This window comes from Symphalangus syndactylus, chromosome 2 (genome assembly GCF_028878055.3).
Source record: "Symphalangus syndactylus isolate Jambi chromosome 2, NHGRI_mSymSyn1-v2.1_pri, whole genome shotgun sequence".
In the NCBI taxonomy this organism is placed as follows: domain Eukaryota; kingdom Metazoa; phylum Chordata; class Mammalia; order Primates; family Hylobatidae; genus Symphalangus; species Symphalangus syndactylus.
The window spans coordinates 32,845,705-32,859,410 of record NC_072424.2 but is presented as its reverse complement, the minus strand read 5'-3'; the positions used below and the strand labels follow the sequence as shown (position 1 = coordinate 32,859,410).

The window sequence follows — 13,706 nt, the reverse complement described above, 5'->3', positions numbered from 1 at the left end:
CAAGGCAGGTGGATCATCTGAGGTCAGGAGTTCGAGACCAGCCTGGCCAACATGGTGAAACCCCTTCTCTAATAAAAATGCAAAAATTAGCTGGGCATGGTGGCAGGCACCTGTAATCCCAGCTACCCAGGAGGCTGAGGCAGGAGAATCGCTTGAACCCGGGAGGCAGAGGTTGCAGTGAGCCAAGATCGCGCCATTGCACTCCAGCCTGGGGGACAAGAGTGAGACTTCGTCTCACACACACACACTATATATATATGTATATATATGTGTGTGTGTATATATATATATATACACACACACATATACACATATATACACACACATATACACATATATACACACACATATACACATATATATACACACATATACATACATATATATATATATATATTAGGGGAGTAGAGCCAGTTAACATTTAGGGAGTTATCTGTTTTCATCTTGAGGTGGCCAATATGGGGATGTGGAATTTTTATACAAGTTGTAAATGTTTGCCATAGTACTTTCAGTACATTGTGGCTTCACAAGGGTGAGTGTTAAAACTGCGTCCATATCTAAGCAAAGAAAACTGTCTACGTATTGCTTTGTCCTGGTGGGGAATAAAAGGGATCATTGGTTCCAGTCACGGGTATAGTAATTGTGGGTACATTAAGGTTTGGAGCACTTACAAGGCTGTGGTAGAAACAGATATCCCATGGATACCGCATGTTAAACCATGTATATCTGTGGAATACTTAATCTCACTGTGCACACATTTGACTACAGCTGCAGAAGTGTTCCTTTAGACAAAGTTGTAACCCATTTTACTCTGGATAAGGGCAGAAATGGTTCACATTTCATTATTTGTAAAGTTACCTGCTGTTAGCTTTCATTATTTTTGCTACATTCATTTTATTTGTATTTAAATGTTTTAGGCAACCTAAGAACAAACGAAAAAGTAAAGATGCAGGAAAAATGAATTGCTTGATAGTCGTTACTTCATGTATATCAAGCACAACAGTAAAATAAAACCCATGTATTTAGCTTTTTTTAAGGTTTTTTGCTTTTGTGATGTTTTTTTTGGATACTTGTCTAACATGCATATGCTGTAAAAATAGTTAACATGGAAATAACTTGAAATGATGGCCAGCTTGGTCTAATGTCTTATGAAATTTTCATGAACAATCCAAGCCTAATTGTTAAGAACACATGTATTAAATTCATGTAAGTGGAATAAAAGTTTTATGAATGGACTTTTCAACTACTTTTTCCACAGCTTTTCATGTAACTTAGTCTTTTGGTTCTGAAACTTCTCTAAAGGAAATTGTACATTTTTTGAAATTTATTCCTTATTTCCTCTTGGCAGCTAATGGTCTTTTCCAAGTTTAAACACAAAGTTTATCATAACAACAAAAATGCTACTAATATCACTACTGTTTGCAACCATGTCCCATGATCCCCTCTCAAAGTTTATCATAACAACAAAAATACTACTAATATCACTACTGTTTCCAACCATGTCCCATGATCCCCTCTCTTCCTCCCCACCCTGAAAAAAATGAGCTCCTATTTTTTCTGGGAGAGGGGGAGATTGATTGGAAAAAAAAAAAAAGGAATATGTTCCATTTAAAATTTTGGTATATGGCATTTTCTAACTTAGGAAGCCACCGTGTTCTTGGCCTATCATAACGTTGGGTAGCATTAACTACAAGTTTTGTGCTTCCAAATCACTTTTTGGTTTTTAAGAGTTTCTTGATACTGTTATAGCTTGCCTTCAATTTTGATCCCTTATTCTTTCTATGTGTCAAGGACACAAGATTACCTTCCTTTCTTAGCCTTCTGTCTTGTCACCAGCCATTCCTACTTGGTGGCCATGTACTTGGAAAAAGGCCGCATGATTTTTCTGGCTCTACTCAATATCTAAGACACCCTGCTTCCTTTGCTCGCATCCCAGAAACTACTTCCCTCATCCTATTAACTGCAGCAAATCTCTCCTCAGTGTGTTTATCTCCTTTTAAAACCCTACCTATCCTGAATGGTCCGTCATTGTCTGCCTTTAAAATCCTTCCTCTTTCTCTTCCTCTATTCTCTAAATAATGATGGGGCTAAGTTATACCCAAAGCTCACTTTACAAAATATTTCCTCAGTACTTTGCAGGAAACACCAGACAAAAATGCCATTTTAAAAGGTGTGTTTTTTCTTTTAGGATATAAGCTCCTCAAGAGCAGGGACAATGTTTTCTGAATGTTCTATTGTGCCTAGTACACCGTAAATGCTCAATAAATATTGATGATGGGAGGTAGCGTGTCTTGATGATAAGGGTGAGAAACTGAAATCCCAAACACTGTTTTGTTGCTTGTTTTATTATGACCACAGATTTAATTGGGGACTATTGGCCCTTTTGGATAATTGTCCCAAATATTACATTCAAATAAAAGTGCAATGGAGAAAAAAAAATAGAAGACTTGGAATTAAAAGATTAAAATGTACTTCTGGCTCTGCTGAATCACTTTAGGAAAGTTGAATAATATCCCTTAGCCTATTTTTTAAATCTATAAATGGTTGCATTAACTGTATGTTTCCTAAAATCTACATTAGCTCTAAAATTATTTTATCTCTTGCATGAAGTTATTATGCTCCAAATATTTAAGGGATTACAGGTTTAAGATAATATAAACATATATTGTGAAATGCTGGCCATTTATTAAAATGGGTGTAATGAAATCTGTTGTTACACTGGGGGCAGGGAGCAAGAAGGGTGTGGATATCATACTCAGTGAAAGCAGTGACATTGAAATAAACAGCAAGTTTTCCATTTATTTACTTGATCCATTCAAAAAAATCTCTTAAAGGCATATGAAAAGGTCACTGCAAATCTCACATTTCTGCTATTCTGTTATGAAGAATCCACTGAAAATATTTTGAAATAGCCACTTCACCTGTGGAAAGTTTACAGAGTAAATTGACAATATGTCTTCACTGGCAGAGGCAACCCATGAACCCGCAACAAGCCAGTTTATCACTTTTTGTTTATTTTATTTTAGACTGATGTAGCTTGAAGTGTTTTTATTTTTAGTATGAATAATAAAACTGAGGGTGATAGGAATCTGTTTGGCTCTGAGCTACCAACACTGGAATTACCAGGACTTTAAAATTCTCTCTTGCAATGGGAGATTGCTGGGCCCTTACACAATCTTCTTGGGAGCCGTTAAAACGGTCCAATTAGAGCTGCTTATCGGTTTCCATTGTGACACCTCCTGGCCTTATTCTTCCCTGCACCTCAAACCCCTAGCACAATAGTTATGTCCTGTCTTCAAATCCTAGTCATGCTGAACCCTGGGACCTTGATGGCTATAGCACCCTATGCTACTTGACAGAAGAAAGGGACATTTTTCTATCATTGCTGTCATTATTAATGACTTTCCTATGACTTAGATTTACTGTTTTTTTTCCATCTTTGGTGAACTGGGATCAACAGCTCATTGCATGTGGATCAGAAAACAATTGATTGTTACAACTAACTATGTCTGTCCCACTAACAATCAGCTTTAGAGCTTGCTTCAAGCACCTTGCCGATCACTTTTCTGGATAAGTCTCTTTTGTCTCCTTATTTGTTTAGAGTCATAATTCTTATGTACTGGGTTTTTCTTCCTCAGCCTTAACATTTTCCACAGGGGTCCTTTATACTAGCTTCCAAACAACCTGAATAGTGCTTGCTAGTGCCAGATTTTTGGAAATAGATATGCATATTAGCCACCATCCCACTCCACCCTGACCTCAGGAATCAGGTTCCCTAAGTCAGAACTTTCCATGTGCAACATGAGCTTGTTATCAATCCTACAAGGACCAAGAAAATGCATTCTCTCTAATGATTTTTAAAAATGATATATTGACAAATTATAGTTGTATATATTTATGGAGTAAAAAGCGATGTAATGATTTTTGAATGCAATGTGGAATGTTTAAGTCAAGCTAATAACCATTCATCACCTCAAATATTTGGCATTTTTTGTGATAAAAATATTTGTGGTTTACTCTCTTAGCTATGTTGAAATATGCGGTACTCAGTGATTAGCTATATTTGCCACATTGTGTAATCGACCTCAAAAAACAAACAAACTACAACAACAGAAACCAAAAACAAACTCATTCTTCCTATCTAAGGCTTTGTACCTTTTGTTATCATCTCACCAATCCTCCACCATCCAGTCTCAGGTAAACACCTCTTCCCTATTTGTTTCTATGGTAAACACCTCTTCCCTATTTGTTTCTATGAGTTCAATTGTTTTAGACTCCACATGTCAGTGAGAACATTCAGTATTTGTCTTTTTGGGTTTAGCTCATTTCATTTAGCATAATGTCCTCCAATTCCATCTATGTTGTCATAAATGACTCTAGTGATTTTTCATCTTCCTGTAAACATTCAGAGTTTTTCAACCTTTTGGAAAACTATATAAAACATTTCTTCCCGGTTCCTTACTTTTCCCCCTTATCATTTCCTGGAGTTAAATACAACCTTCCTTTTGTTTACTCTCCACACCGAAGCCCCAATTTCTATATTGCGATGATGATGATGATAAAAGTATTGATAAGTAGATGACTAGATAAATAGATATGTGTCCATTTGATATAGATACATTTGATATGTATCTTGCTATAGCAAGAATGTCCTAGGGATATACAGATAAATGGAATCTGAAGATTTGCCCTATTTGCATGTTGTGACAGGTACAACTGTTAAGCCTATAGCCCCCTCTACTGGGAGGATTTTCCCAGATTTATCATATGCACCTCAAGCAGGTGGTCTTTGTAAACTTTCTTTGAGTACTCTTGATCATGCCCTAATTAACTTAAAATCCCACCACTGTTCTGATTTATAGGATGCTACATGGATGCAAGCGTCTAAAGTGCATGAACTCTGTTTCTCAATAAACTCCATTTTCACTCACTCTGAAGATTTGGCAATGGGTTCAAAGTCCATGTTCACCACAAACACACCTTTATTTACCTTTCTATCCCTCTTGAACATCTGATGTCACTAGCTCATGAGATTTCTTAGGGATAGCATCTCATTAATTGATTATTGGACATAATGTATTAGGTGTCTGTCACGTACACTATAATAAGATCTGTAGATACAGAGAAAGATGTGAGGTACCTTGTTTGGTATGTTTCCCTACTGACTTTTGCAAATGCTAAAAAAACAAAAAACAAAACAAAAAAACAACAACAATGCAACACATAGGGTAGAGGACTTTTATAATTCGCGTTCTGAAACTACTTAATAGCTCCAAATAATACCTTTTTCCTAAAAAGAGGCCATGAAGTTCCCCAAGCATACTCCCAGACCCTTAAGTCAACCCAAGCTGACCAACTGTTGAGTATTGAGACTAAGTATTGAGAATGCTGTTCTTCTCTGAGGCTCTGACTTGTTACAGGAATGTGGTTTCTGCCAACTCTCCTAGGATGGAGGACTAAAATTCTGTCCATCGTCCTCATAGGTATGACGTTCCCAAGAATGAGAGCAGTGCTATGCTGGGAGGCTTTTGAGTTGCAATGGAAGGAGCCCTGGATGAGTTATGAGTGAGTTAGGGAATACTATCTTTAAAGAAACATTATTTACTTCTCTCTTGGGGGTAGAAAAGTAGAAATGACAAACGGAAATTTTTTAAATGATACATTTTAGGTTCCTTGGATCATATTAAACGAAAAATTTCAAAATTGTAGACCATGTGTATGTACCCAAACGCATACTTGTGCAATGACTTTAAAATTAAGTAAACAAAAGGTACATGCAGAAATGGAAATTACAACAGTCACATGATATAAATTATGTCTTTTAAATACCCATTAGCAAAAATGATCTCAATCATCATTATCAATCATCATCATCATAGTTGACATTTATTGGTCATTCATTATGTTTAACTCTTCTCTTGTTTCTTTGCAGGCAACAGCCAAGTTGGAAATAAGTTCCCGGTATTAGAGGTCTAACAAAGACAAAACCCACTGCTTTGGTATTGGGGAGCAAATTTTGTTTGTGTCATTAAGTTGATGATAGTACACAAGAAAATAAAAGCTCCCAATAAAAACATGAAGCTTCGCCGGGCATGGTGGCTCATGCCTGTAATCCCAGCACCTTGAGAGGCCGAGGCAGGCAGATAGCCTGAGGTCAGGAGTTCGAGACCAGCCTGGACAACATGGTGAAACCCCGTCTCTACTAAAAATACAAAAATTAGCGAGGCGTGGTGGCAGGCACCTGTAATCCCAGCTACTGGGAAGCTGAGGCAGGAGAATCATTTGAACCCGCGAGGCAGAGGTTGCAGTGAGCTGAGATCGCGTCATTGCACTCCAGCCTGGGTGACAAGAGTGAGATTTCATCTCAAAAACAAAACAAAACAAACAAACAAAAAACATGGAGCTTGAGGTAGCTTTCAGCTCAGCTCAGCTATATGGGCTATGTAGATATATTGTTTGAAGCCTCTAGAAATAGGCTGGCAAAGTCAATGTATAGAACAAAAGACAGAGTTTTAAGATAAACTTTTCCTTTCCTTCCTGCCTCCCTCCCTTGCTCCCTTCCCTCCTTTCTTCCCTTCTTTCTTTCCTCCCTTCCTCTCTTTTTTTCTTTTTCTTTTTATTTCCAAGACACAGCTATTTAAAATCTGTAGACCTTCTTTATGATCTTTGGTTGGTCCTTGTTTGGTTCTAGGATGGGCACCTCTTTAAACTCTATAGCATCAGTCTATTTGCTCTTGAATTGTTATGAACCAGGAGCCATATCTGAAAGCAAAAAGCCTTTTTGTTAATAACCCTTAAGAAATGCAGGATATTCAGAGAGACCAAGAATAAACTACTGTGAAGCTGGCTGTGTAGACAGCATGAAACAGATGGCATAAACATCTCCTTAGGAGTGGAAAAATAGTGTTAAATTATATACTGAATCAGGGCAGAGGTGTTTCAATCATTATCCTTCTCTAATTCTTTTTCAAATTAGATTTTCTTAAGTTATGGCCACTTCCTTTGGAACATCTAGGAAAGGCATACATTACACAGTGCCAGGACTAAAATACTAAAGCAGGTCCCACCTCAGCCCTAAGCCTGAGGCTCTTTATATAGGGTACTAGCTCTTTCTGGCACACTGGCTGTTTTGACTATTAAAGTCAGCTTTCAGGAAGAGTTCCAAAGGTAACTGTCATGAATGTGACAATGACAGACAGCTGAAAGTTAATCTTTCCAACATCGCTTTTATTTGCTTTTTAACAGAACAATATTTTAACCAAAGGAATTGAAACTTTTATTCTGGAATTTCAAGTCTTTTTGGAGAGTTTGTAGGGGGTGTATATAGATGGGGCATGAATTCCTTTTGAACCCCCTTTCTTACCCTTCCTCCTTTCCTACTGAATTCATATTATATAGACATCTATCAACAATGCAGACAAATAATTTGAATCCTGGTTCAGCCATTTGCTACAAATATGCTCTTGGGCAAATTATTGGACCTGTCTCTGAACTATCCTCATTTGCAAAATATGTAAGGACTAAAGTAAGTAATATATAAGGTGTTACATCTGTCCCCTAATATTAATTCTTCATCACACATGATAATCATTTGTTTTCCAGAGATGAATTGAGTGGTTCTTCTCTTCACTCCACAGTCAAAATTAAACTGTGCCAAACCACTTATTCATTGTCTCACTTCCATGCACCAAAAGTTTGCAACCTCTCTTGCATTAAATTTTGCAAGAATTGCAAAATGATTAACATTTGGAATATTAGGCATGACTTTAAGTAGTAATAGCAGAAAAAGAAGGCCCTTATCATTCAAAGATTATTATTAAATTATTATATTTAAACTATAACTTTAACATATCATTTCAAGGGCTATTGCTAAGGTGGTTTGATAGGAGCAAAAAACTAGTTGAAAAGTCAGATGGAGGGATAAGGGAACCAGATGGAGGGATAAGGGAATAAAATAAGAAAATGACAAATACAGCAAAAGAGAGCTGAGGACCTTTTGAGATGGTGAGGAGTGAGGACAGAGCTGACCTACATGTGACATGCCAAAATCACGTTTGGGCTTCTAGGCGGCAGGGAGCACGCAGGGATGCTATGCATGGTGTTGAAGATAAGGACTTTCCCAAGTGAAGAGACTATGAGAAAAATGAAAGGATGGACATCCTTTTTATACTCATTTAGACTGTTCCAAAGGCTGGTCTTCCGGGTATTTCTGTCTCAATATATGTAAAAGCAAAACAAAGTGGCAGAGATAGTTACACATTTCAGTCTGGAAGTGCACTCCTGTCACAGAGCACCCATTGCTTTGATCCAGTATTGTTCTTCTTCTTCTATTTTTTTCCCCCAAGAATCCAAGCAGATTACAATGATGAAGACTCTCCTTTGAGAAAGCCAGAAGGCAGGCACTTCTGCATGCTTGCTCTTTCGTTCGACCTTTGTTAGAGATGATTTGGCATTTTCTCTACTTTCAAACCCTAAATTAAGTCTAGGCCTCTCATCAGTCTGTTTTCAAAATCATGTCATCTTATTTTTCTTGCATGAAACACACAGATGGGTTTTTGTGATAAGGCACTCATTTCTAGCCTCTTTACACTTCTCCTTCTTGCATGCAGTCAAAGGCACATTAAAAAATTATCAGCAATTTGTATTGTAGATAATTCAGTCACTTGAATTTATATTTTCTAATCTTTGGCATACAAAAGAAAAGATAACATGAAACAAGTTATTTTATCATGGCAGGGTTTGCTTGGCATGCAATATATAGTTCCTCTAATTGCTCATTCAGTAGAGAGTTGCTAGAGTAGGTTGGGGCAGGGGATAGACTGCAGTGTTACTGTGTACTTTGCTCCAAGTGAAAAATCAGAAAGGGGGATAATTAATTTTCTTAGGGTTGTGTTATCAATTACTGTGTTCTCTTTTCCTTTTTAGATAATAGCCATGGTGTTTGTGCCAAATTATTTCAAGAGACTATGTGGCATGTGTAATGAACAGTATCTAGGAATGGAGAGGATCGACAGTGCACGAGGCTCTTTATGATGACGAGAACTGCAATCTTTATTGTAAGAGACTTCCATTCTCAGGCACAGGAAGTTTCCAGAAGACTGAACCCATCTAATGTGCACTGAGTGGAGGAAATATGGTTTATATTAAAGAAGTGTCCCTGGTAAACATAACAAATAGATGCATGAGTCTCAGAGGTATAGATCTGACTACTGATTAGGATCAGATCATTGGTTGGAGTCTTATATTCAGCATAAAGTGAACAATTGAGATTTTGCTGGGCTAGGTTCTCCTCCATACAAAAATTATCATCTTGGTGCCAGAATTTGGATTTGGGAATTGACAAAGGTCAATAGCTGTACATTACATATTCTGTGCCTTGTGCCTGCAATGAACAACTAACCATTTTCTAGAATCATGGGTAGTCCTAAGAAGTTAGAAGCAAAATTATACTGTCTTGATCATGACCTTACTTTGTATTTTCTCAAAATTTTCTAGCTACAGTTTCAACAACATACATTTATATTTGTTTGGCAATGGCTCCTACTACTTCCTCCAGGATTCCAGGGAGTTTGAGAGTAGATGCTTGTATCTTCCTAGTGTCCTGCTCATTTTAAGGACATATTAAATGATTATAAAATGAGTGAACACATAAATGACTGCTAGCCCATAAAGCTTTTAAAAAGTACAGAAAAGGTCAGGTGTCTTTTGTAGAGTCAGCCAAGATCTCCTGCCTCGCTGACTGATTTTTCATGCAATAAACACATATTTGGTATTAGGAATAATGAGAGGGTAGATTAACACATGGTGATCTCTTTGCTAAATACAGGGCATATTGGAAAGCGGTTATGGAGTAAATACAATGAAGAATAAGCATGCTTTTAAGCAACCATAATCCAGTGAACTACACAAGGACATAAACAAAGAGTTAATAAATGTGCAAATTATTCTAACAGAAGTGTGTCTATGGTTCTCTATGGTAGAGATGACTCAGTCTGGGAGGTTTGTAAAGGTGCTAAGAGGAGGTAAAATAAGAGCTTTAGCCTTGACCTTCAAAGGGTAACTAACTTGGCAGAAATGGGGATTTGGGGTAAGGAAACCAAATGCACAGACAGAGAGGCACAAAAGATCCAGTGTTCAGTTCTATGCCTTACACCATACCAAATGAATGAATGAATGAATATCTGCCTTGCATAGCACATTAACTTCCCAATGATCCTCTGCTGCATATGCACAGACATTAGAGAATCCTTTTCAGGGTGTTTCCCTATTACAGCCATTTGGGGATGTGAGAAATTACATTCAACAGCCCGGAAAACTACCCCTAGAGCTTTCATTAACATCTGTGTATCATCTCCTTGTGCTGGTAAATATCTCTATTCGTATCTCCAGTCACTCTGCCCCAGTTTTAATGCTGGCAAATAAAACTCAAGCACTCATCAGAAAATAAAATATTTACCCAGCACACTACCTCAAACAAAGTTACTGGATTGGTGCACCATTTTAATAACCATTGAGCACATGAATTTAATGAGATAAAGGATGTATTTTATCCAGAACATAAAGACGTACTGATGGTGATCACAGGAAATGTGGGAGCCACTTCTCCAGCTAAGGTCTCCCCATTAGGAAGGGGAGAGCATCACAGTAAAGTGGGTATGAGCTGCTGGGGCATTTGATTATTCTTTTTCTTCCTTTCTATGCATCAGCTATGTCTACTTTTAGATAATCTGGCAAAAACCTTATTACTATGTACTGGACCCCAAAGGAGACCTGGAGGGTGATCCAGAAAAAAGAGGAGCTATGAGCTCTCTGTGCTTTTTCAACATATACAACCTACTATCTGCTACCTCTGAAGCCAGAGTGGACATTGAAGAAGAATAAGATTATTTTAAAATTTATTTTGTGCTTTAATTCAGAGGAGAAGAAAAAGGCTACAATAACTCTATTATTACTGTGATTCTAAGTGCTCTGGTTTAGTGGGAATTTGAGGCTCTCTATGAAAAGGGTCCTGGCCATTCCAGCATCTGCTCTTGTCTTTGAACCTCTATTTGCATTTTCCCAATTAAGCCACATGGCTTTAAAATTTTATGTTTTTTTTGTTTTGTTTTGTTTTTGAGACGCAGTCTCGCTCTGTCGCCCAGGCTGGAGTGCAGTGGCGCAATCTCGGCTCACTGCAAGCTCTGACTCCCGGGTTCACGCCATTCTCCTGCCTCAGCCTCTCCGAGTAGCTGGGACTACAGGTGCCCGCCACCATGCCCGGCTAATTTTTTTTTTTTTTTTTTTTGTATTTTTAGTAGAGACAGGGTTTCACCGTGGTCTCGATCTCCTGACCTCGTGATCCGCCCACCTCGGCCTCCCAAAGTGCTGGGATTACAAGCGTGAGCCACCGCGCCCGGCCTAAAATTTTATGCTTTTGTGTATGCTGTTCTCTCCTCAAAGACTCTTATGCATCCTGCAAAACCCATCTCCAAACCTAAATCCTAGAGACAGAGAAGAAACTGAATCCCTCTACCACCCTTATGGAGTATTGTTGCTACTGGTATGCATGGTACATGAGGACAGGGAAAGTGTTTGCCTTGTGAATTACCTCAACTCCTGCACTCCGAACAGCTCTTTTCATAGAATAAATGCCCAACAAATATTTGTGGAATTAATAAATAATCAATGCTGGAATTTATTCAAAATAAAATCTTGCTTTTGTGAATAAGCTCCCTTACTCTTCTTGGCCTGGCTTAGATCATATTCAGAAGGATGAATGTTTGGTGGAGTTCTCCAAACACTCCCTGATTTCTTTTCAGCTCCCTGATTTATTAAGCTTGCACCGACTCAGATGGCTGAGCTCTCCCCACCCTCCACCGCATACATATTGCTAAGTCCCAGAAGAACTGCATTACACATACCACCTGTCTCCCACTCCCCTCCTCGCACTCTTGGTTTTTAGTAATATTAGTGAGAAGAAATGTTGCTGCCTTCAAAATGGTGAATGAAAGTGCCAAGCCAGTGTATGATATGCAGAGGTCTTCCACCTGCCACATAAACAACAAGAACAAATAATAGAAGTAAAAGGTACGTCTCCTCCAGAACAAGTGCTCACTGAGTATGTATCCTGCAAAGGACAGCAAGGCGACTGACTATGTAGGACCCACCATACGCCTGTGTGATCCAGCTCAGCAGAGAGACGAAGGGAAGGAGGGAGGCCTGGGGCTGTAGGAAAAGATTTCTGGAGAAGGAACATGGGACAGAGTTAGTCTTAAAAAGAAAGGAAAGCCTCAGATGCATCAAGAGTGATGTTCTCCAGGTAGGGGCTGAGTCTGTGAGTTTGCTCTGCAGACAGATAGGCAGACAGGCACAGTTTGTCCCTAGGAGATGGGTAGGGCACATGGTCCCTGCTGCAGAGCCATAGGAGACAAAGTTAGAGGGAGAGACCAGAACTGGTAGCCATTGAATGCTGGAGTAAACAGTTTGGACTTCACCTAACACAAGTTAGACACCATTTTCATTTGCTCTCTGAAGCCCCTGTGCTCTAAGACGGACTCTCAGTTGTGCTGACGACCATTTCAAGATAGAGCCTCAGAGAATATATTCTCAGTTGCTTTTCCTCCACGTCTGAGTCCTTTGCAGCATCCCTCCCCAGTGGTCCCAGGAGGCGAGTATCCTCGCTCATTTAGGGACAAACACCAGTAGCTGCTGTAGGTGATACTTGCTCTTTATTAGCAAAGCCAATTTCCAGTGCTGAGTACCTAGAGGCACCCTGTGGTTTTCCTGTGTTTCTTTTTCTGCCATGCTCAGAGATGACAGTGGCAGTTCTGGCCTGGATCCTGAGAAGAGTGACTGTATTTTAAGTTCCATTTGGGTGCAAAAAGACAAGGAGACAGATTTTTTTTTTTTTTTTTTTTTTTCATTCTGAAGTTATTGATAGGAAAACCTCGCCGGCTCTGCTGAAGCTGGGATGTTTTCTAAAATTCTGAAATTCTGAACTGATGCCAGTATCCACAGAATCCCTGTATGCTAATTTATGGCAGAGCTAGAAAGTGCAATTTTGAAATGCATTTTCAAATCTGTGGTGCTGAGTGAAACATTATTGTGTGTATTATTACCTCAGTAGATATCAGTGATGGTTTAACTATCAGAAAATTTCACAGCATATGTAGTATTATCAAAATGAATCAACACCTTAACCTCGAGGCTGATTCCTCAATTACTGTAACTACCAGTTGCTAATTTGAATGCTTTTTACACTCTGCTCCCGCTTTAGACTGTCCACGCTGCCCATATGAATGCAACCGAGAGCACAAATAAATTGAGCGTGAACAATTAGACTATTCAGCTTTGGGTGATCTAAAGAGAGATGTGAACTACTATTACATGGCATAGTGATTTTGAATCTCTGGGCTGAGGCATGACTCTGGCTTACTGAATCTCTTAGTCCTGCAAGGAGTAGAAGCTGGGATTTTTAAAGACCTGAAGCAATTCTAAAGCATCTGATGTTTTCAAATGGTAATGAAGAGTTTAGCCAAGATGCTTTACATAGCATCTAACAGAGCTATTATCAGCTATGATGTTACTCAGTGGGGCTGCCATTTAAAACTGCTTTTTAGGGCAGAGAAGATCTAGCTTTGAATGGTGATTGAAGGACGCTAAGCTGCTGCTGCTGCTGGGAGAGGTCTAATTTTATACTCTAGTATAGGGACATGGCTCTAGCCAGA

General features: G+C 38.7%; 1 long non-coding RNA gene across 1 annotated transcript in view; it reads right to left on the bottom strand.

Annotated features, from left to right (window-relative positions):
• The window catches only part of LOC134732496 (uncharacterized), a 157,809-nt gene that overhangs the window by 19,898 nt on the left and 124,205 nt on the right, over positions 1-13,706 (bottom strand). The gene's annotated exons all lie outside the window — the stretch shown is intronic.